The sequence below is a fragment of the Mercenaria mercenaria genome, chromosome 17 (assembly GCF_021730395.1).
Source record: "Mercenaria mercenaria strain notata chromosome 17, MADL_Memer_1, whole genome shotgun sequence".
NCBI classification, from domain to species: domain Eukaryota; kingdom Metazoa; phylum Mollusca; class Bivalvia; order Venerida; family Veneridae; genus Mercenaria; species Mercenaria mercenaria.
In genome coordinates this window covers 16448251-16456222 of record NC_069377.1, presented here as the reverse complement: position 1 = coordinate 16456222, position 7972 = coordinate 16448251, and the positions used below count along the sequence as shown (strand labels likewise).

The 7972-nt window shown below is 37.7% G+C and overlaps 1 protein-coding gene across 5 annotated transcripts in view; it reads left to right on the top strand.

Moving 5' to 3' along the window:
* Positions 1–641: 641 nt before the first annotated feature.
* LOC123535638 (bile acid receptor-like) overlaps positions 642–7972 on the top strand; it is a 30974-nt gene continuing 23643 nt past the window's right edge. Inside the window, exons 1-3 of one of the 5 annotated variants that reach the window (XM_053529195.1) lie at positions 642–1332; positions 2172–2305; positions 2363–2436. The gene's annotated coding sequence lies outside the window, so the exon portion shown is untranslated. Of the gene's footprint in view, positions 1333–2168; positions 2437–7972 lie in introns of all 5 variants that reach the window. The other 4 variants (XM_053529194.1, XM_045318370.2, XM_045318371.2 and 1 more) reach the window with 4 other exon arrangements.

Genomic DNA, 7972 nt, shown 5'->3' with positions numbered 1-7972 from the left:
CTATGATCCACACTTTCCATGAGATTTCCATGCAAGTCAGAGAAGATTTGACATTGAGGGTTATTCAAACAGTAGCAAACATATTTGAACTAGGACACAGATTGAAAAGATTGTAAACATTATATAAAATTAAAATACAAACAATGCAAAATTACTAAGAAATGAACACATCACTCAAAACTCTTAATATGTGAGGATGTAAAGTCTCAGAAATACGGACAAAGTAAACTTACATGTACTATTTTTTTAACGACCCTCATACTGCAGGCAGGTTTCAACTTTTTAGGGTGGAAATATAGAAATTTATAATTTACTAATGAAATTACCGAGCAAATAGCATAAAACTCAGTTGATAAGTTCTTTTGTTTATAGGTGGAGCACCTAAAGGACATATTCAAAGATATGAGGATATAATTTTTTTTCAGTTTGGATACATAACTTTTCCGCAAAATGTGCACAAAAATTGACTAGTTTTCATGGTGAGTTCCAGAACATTTGATTTTATAATTTTATAAATTAAATGTATTTTGTCAATTGTATATGTATGTATTAAATGATTTAAATGCAATTTTAGACCTTTGTAGCAGTATATCGTCTATACGAGTAAATAATGTGACCAACCCCAATTTCGTGACGCCATCTTGGTTGTTCATGTCAAGTTACCTTAAGGATGAATTCACACAAAATGAATTAATAACGAGTTATTAAATCATAACTCCTCTGTGTGACTTAGTAACTCATACACATGACAGTGATTTGTATGAGACATAGTGACTTGTGTGAGACATAGTGATTTGTATGAGACATAGTGACTTGTATGAGACATAGTGATTTGTATGAGCCATAGTGATTTGTATGAGACATATTGATTTGTATGAGTCATAGTGATTTGTATGAGCCATAGTGATTTGTATGAGACATGGTGATTTGTATGAGCCATAGTGATTTGTATAAGACATAATGATTTATATGAAATAGTAAGGCATACGTACGAGTTAAATGGTCGCACTTTCATGTTGAATGCATTTGGTTCTTTATTTTCTGATTAAATATCAAGTTCCTGTTCATAATAATCTAAAACAGAAGTTCTGATTGGCGGATATTTCTGATACAATTAGCGGTTTATATAGTGCGTATAAAGCTAAAACCGCCGTAAAATTCGATAAAGGACGATATATATGACAAGGTGAGCGCAGGTAAAAGGTAGATAAAGAGGACAGTGTACTTGTGTTGGCCTGGATTTTAGCCTAGCTGTTTAACCGACTTCTCGTAACGTAAACATAGTATATTTGAAACCCGTTGGGATCGCACAGCGGATACATGAAAAGACCTGTAAGTAACGTATTTTGTTATCATTTATTTTTTCTTGCTAAAACAGTTTTATTTCCTCTCTCATTTCTTAATCAGTGTGATTCTATAAATATGTAAATATGTGTCTGTCCCAGTTTTAGGGCACGGCGGTCGATCAAACTTAGTAGCAATAATGATATCGTAATCAAAGTACCTAGATTAGAATATCTTTTAAAAATTGTAATTATAATGATAATAATAACAAGAACAACGAGTGTACTACTAACGGTAAAATTCTAACAAATTTATTCCAGTACCATTATAAATAATAATAATGATAATAGTGATAACAACAACAATAGTAATAATAATAATCAGGCCCCTGTTTTACGAAAAAGCTTAAGTAATTACTTAAGTCTGTTATTTTAAAATCGTGCTATTGCTTAAGTGTTGCTTTTATTCTGTAACAACGTATTTATAGGTAAACCAACTATGGATAGTAGTATTTCCCTACAGTTCTTATTTCAGTCACGCAAATATGATATTTCTATTTACGCACGATATAACGAACTTAAGTATTTGATTAAGTATATTTCTTATTTCTGTAAAATTCAGAATTGTTGTGTTTTGATCTATGAAATTGATAGATATAGATTTCGGATAACTCATTTTCTGCAGTATTAATTATAAAATCGTCGAAGGTATAAACATAATCCTTTGAAAAGTTCAGTGGTCATTTGATCTCGGTCATTTAAAATGTCCTTTCCGCCAAAAATTACGCACCTGTTAATAAGTTGATTATAAGTTCAAACACCAAGTATTTCCAAACACCACAGATTAAAAAGGATAATAACTTCATACACTTAATAAATTGCTAGCAGGTTACTGAGGTCCGAAGTCTGGCAGGTTACTGAGGTCCGAAGTCTGGCATGTTACTGAGGTCCGAAGTCTGGCAGGTTTCTGAGGTCCGAAGTCTGGCAGGTTACTGAGGTCCGAAGTCTGGCAGGTTACTGAGGTCCGAAGTCTGGCAGGTTACTGAGGTCCGAGGTCCGAAGTCTGGCAGGTTACTGAGGTCCGAAGTCTGGCATGTTACTGAGGTCCGAAGTCTGGCAGGTTTCTGAGGTCCGAAGTCTGGCATGTAATTCAGTAAGTGTTTAAATACCTGACACAAGAAACAAATTTTTGTTCTTTTTTCGTCGAGTTTCGACATTTCAGTTCAGCAAAATTTAGTGTTGAACTATAGACCGGTAAATAGCTCACACTATGGACCAGTAATTTATATAAAAAGTCATGTAAATAGTCCATAATATATGACAAACAAACTTTGTAAGTATTATAGTTAATTCCTTCTTGGGTGCCTTTAACCTTTATCGGAAACGACGGCAATGCAATACCTAATAAATCACAAGAATTATTTATTTATTTATAGAATCATTATTCATAACTGTAGTATAAACCACAGATGGCAGCAACGTACCTAGAATACAGTATGGGTCCATGAGCCATATACACTAAAATATATTTCATTTATCATTTTGAAATTTTTTGCCCCTGTATCCTGCAAAACCACCTCTGCTTACAACTCAGTATCCTGCAAAGCAATATCAACTTACAACTCCGTATCCTGCAAAACCATCTCAACTTACAACTCGGTATCCTGCAAAACCATCTCAACTTACAACTCAGTATCCTGCTACACCATTAACTTACAACTCAGTATCCTGCTACACCATCTCAACTTACAACTCAGTATCCTGCAAAACCATTAACTTACAACTCAGTATCCTGCTACACCATCTCAACTTACAACTCCGTATCCTGCAAAACCATCTCAACTTACAACTCGGTATCCTGCTACACCATCTCAACTTACAACTCAGTATCCAGCAAAACCATCTCAACTTACAACTCAGTATCCTGCTACACCATTAACTTACAACTCGGTATCCTGCTACACCATTAACTTACAACTCAGTATCCTGCTACACCATTAACTTACAACTCGGTACCCTGCTACACCATTAACTTACAACTCGGTATCCTGCTACACCATTAACTTACAACTCGGTATCCTGCTACACCATTAACTTACAACTCAGTATCCTGCTACATCATTAACTTACAACTCAGTATCCTGCAAAACCATCTCAACTTACAACTCGGTATCCTGCTACACCATCAACTTACAACTCAGTATCCTGCTACACCATCAACTTACAACTCAGTATCCTGCTACACCATGAACTTACAACTCAGTATCCTGCTACACCATCAACTTACAACTCAGTATCCTGCAAAACCATCTCAACTTACAACTCAGTATCCTGCTACACCATTAACTTACAACTCAGTATCCTGCAAAACCATCTCAACTTACAACTCCGTATCCTGCTACACCATCAATTTACAACTCAGTATCCTGCAAAACCATTAACTTACAACTCAGTATCCAGCAAAACCATCTCAACTTACAACTCAGTATCCTGCTACACCATTAACTTACAACTCGGTATCCTGCTACACCATTAACTTACAACTCAGTATCCTGCAAAACCATCTCAACTTACAACTCCGTATCCTGCTACACCATCAATTTACAACTCAGTATCCTGCAAAACCATTAACTTACAACTCAGTATCCAGCAAAACCATCTCAACTTACAACTCAGTATCCTGCTACACCATTAACTTACAACTCAGTATCCTGCTACACCATGAACTTACAACTCAGTATCCTGCTACACCATCAACTTACAACTCAGTATCCTGCAAAACCATCTCAACTTACAACTCAGTATCCTGCAAAACCATCTCAACTTACAACTCGGTATCCTGCTACACCATCAACTTACAACTCAGTATCCTGCTACACCATCAACTTACAACTCAGTATCCTGCTACACCATGAACTTACAACTCGGTATCCTGCTACACCATTAACTTACAACTCAGTATCCTGCTACACCATTAACTTACAACTCAGTATCCTGCTACACCATCTCAACTTACAACTCGGTATCCTGCAAAACCATCTCAACTTACAACTCGGTATCCTGCTACACCATCAACTTACAACTCAGTATCCTGCTACACCATCAACTTACAACTCAGTATCCTGCTACACCATGAACTTACAACTCAGTATCCTGCAAAACCATCTCAACTTACAACTCGGTATCCTGCAAAACCATCTCAACTTACAACTCGGTATCCTGCTACACCATCAACTTACAACTCAGTATCCTGCTACACCATCAACTTACAACTCAGTATCCTGCTACACCATCAACTTACAACTCGGTATCCTGCTACACCATCAACTTACAACTCAGTATCCTGCTACACCATCAACTTACAACTCAGTATCCTGCTACACCATGAACTTACAACTCAGTATCCTGCTACACCATCTCAACTTACAACTCGGTATCCTGCAAAACCATCTCAACTTACAACTCGGTATCCTGCTACACCATCAACTTACAACTCAGTATCCTGCTACACCATCAACTTACAACTCAGTATCCTGCTACACCATCAACTTACAACTCAGTATCCTGCTACACCATGAACTTACAACTCAGTATCCTGCTACACCATCAACTTACAACTCAGTATCCTGCAAAACCATCTCAACTTACAACTCAGTATCCTGCTACACCATTAACTTACAACTCGTATCTTTCTAACATACATAATATAAAACTCAGTATCCTGCAAACCATCTCAAACTTACAACATCTGGTACCCGCTACACCTAATTACAAACTTAAATCCTGTACTAAATGATAATTAACAAACACGGTATCCGCTACAACATTAACATTACAACCAGAATCTAGAAACCATATAACTACAACATAGTAATCCAGCAAAACCACTCAACTTACAACTAGTATCCTGCTACACCATTAAACTGTACAATGGTATCCTGTACAACATTAACTTAACAACTAAGAAATCCGCTACACCATACTTACAACTCAGTATCCTCTACTACCACATCAATTACAACTCAGTATCTGCAAAACATCTCAACATTCACAATGTATCCTGCAAAAATCTAACTTACAATCGGTATCCTCTCACATCAATATAAAACTCAGTACCGCTAAAACATCAACTTACAAATCAGTTATCCTCGCTAAACCCCAAGAACTTACACTCGTAATCATGCTACACATTAATACACTCAGTATTCCTAACACCATTAACTTAAACTCAGTAATCTCAGCTACACCATTTTCAACTTTACAACTCGGTCCTGCAAAACATCTCAACGTTACAACCGGTACGGGCTGTACAGTCCAATCTGCAACTCGTATCCTGCTACAACTCAACTTACAACTCAGTATCCTGCTACACCGATGAACTTACAACTCAGATCCTGCAAACACCAATTAACTTACAACTCAGTATCAGCAAAACCACCAACTATACAACTCAGTATCCATTCGTCACACAATTTGAACTACAACTCGGTAATCCTCACTATACCATTAACTATACAATCAGTAATGCTCACATATAACTTACAACTCGGTATTCTGCTTACACCATCAACTTACAACTCCATAATCCTGCAAAACATCTCAACAAACTCGTACCTGCTACACCATTAACTTACAATCAGTACCTGGTAAAACACATAACCTTACAACTCGGTTCCTGCTATCACAATTAATCATATCATACTGAATCCACAAAACCATCTCAACTTACAACTCAGTATCCTGCACACATAACTTACAACTCAGTATCCTGCTAAACCATTAACTTACAACTCGTATCCTGCTAAACCATGAACTTACAACTCAGTATCCTGCTACACCATCAACTTACAACTCAGTATCCTGCAAAACCATCTCAACTTACAACTCAGTATCCTGCAAAACCATCTCAACTTACAACTCGTATCCTGCTACACCATCAACTTACAACTCAGTATCCTGCTACACCATCAACTTACAACTCAGTATCCTGCTACACCATGAACTTACAACTCGTATCCTGCACACCATTAACTTACAACTCAGTATCCTGCTACACCATTAACTTACAACTCAGTATCCTGCTACACCATCTCAACTTACAACTCGTATCCTGCAAAACCATCTCAACTTACAACTCGGTATCCTGCTACACCATCAACTTACAACTCAGTATCCTGCTACACCATCAACTTACAACTCAGTATCCTGCTACACCATGAACTTACAACTCAGTATCCTGCAAAACCATCCAACTTACAACTCGTATCCTGCAAAACCATCTCAACTTACAACTCGTATCCTGCTACACCATCAACTTACAACTCAGTATCCTGCTACAACCATCAACTTACAACTCAGTATCCTGCTACACCATCAACTTACAACTCGGTATCCTGCAACAACCATCCAACTTACAACTCGTATCCTGCTACACCATCAACTTACAACTCAGTATCCTGCAACACCAGAACTTACAACTCAGTATCCTGCTACACCATCTCAACTTACAACTCGGTATCCTGCAAAACCATCTCAACTTACAACTCAGTATCCTGCTACACCATCTAAACTTACAACTCAGTATCCTGCTACACCATCAACTTACAACTCAGTATCCTGCTACACCATCAACTTACAACTCAGTATCCTGCTACACCATGAACTTACAACTCAGTATCCTGCTACACCATCAACTTACAACTCAGTATCCTGCAAAACCATCTCAACTTACAACTCAGTATCCTGCTACACCATTAACTTACAACTCGGTATCCTGCTACACCATCAACTTACAACTCAGTATCCTGCAAAACCATCTCAACTTACAACTCGGTACCCTGCTACACCATTAACTTACAACTCAGTATCCTGCTACACCATTAACTTACAACTCGGTATCCTGCTACACCATTAACTTACAACTCAGAATCCTGCAAAACCATTAACTTACAACTCAGTATCCAGCAAAACCATCTCAACTTACAACTCAGTATCCTGCTACACCATAACTTACAACTCAGTATCCTGCAACAACCATTAACTTACAACTCAGTATCCTGCACAACCATGAACTTACAACTCAGTATCCTGCTACACCATAACTTACAACTCAGTATCCTGCAAAACCATCTCAACTTACAACTCAGTATCCTGCAAACCATTCAACTTACAACTCGGTATCCTGCTACACCATCAACTTACAACTCGTATCCTGCTACACCATCAACTTACAACTCAGTATCCTGCTACACCATCAACTTACAACTCGTACCTGCTACACCATTAACTTACAACTCAGTATCCTGCTACACCATTAACTTACAACTCAGTATCCTGCTACACCATTCAACTTACAACTCGGATATCCTGCAAAACCATCTCAACTTACAACTCGGTATCCTGCTACACCATAACTTACAACTCAGTATCCTGCTACACCATAACTTACAACTCAGTATCCTGCTACACCATAACTTACAACTCGTATCCTGCAACAACCATTAACTTACAACTCAGTATCCGCCAAAACCATCTCAACTTACAACTCAGTATCCTGCTACACCATTAACTTACAACTCGGTATCCTGCTACACCATTAACTTACAACTCAGTATCCTGCTACACCATTAACTTACAACTCGGTATCCTGCTACACCATCAACTTACAACTCAGTATCCTGCAAAACCAT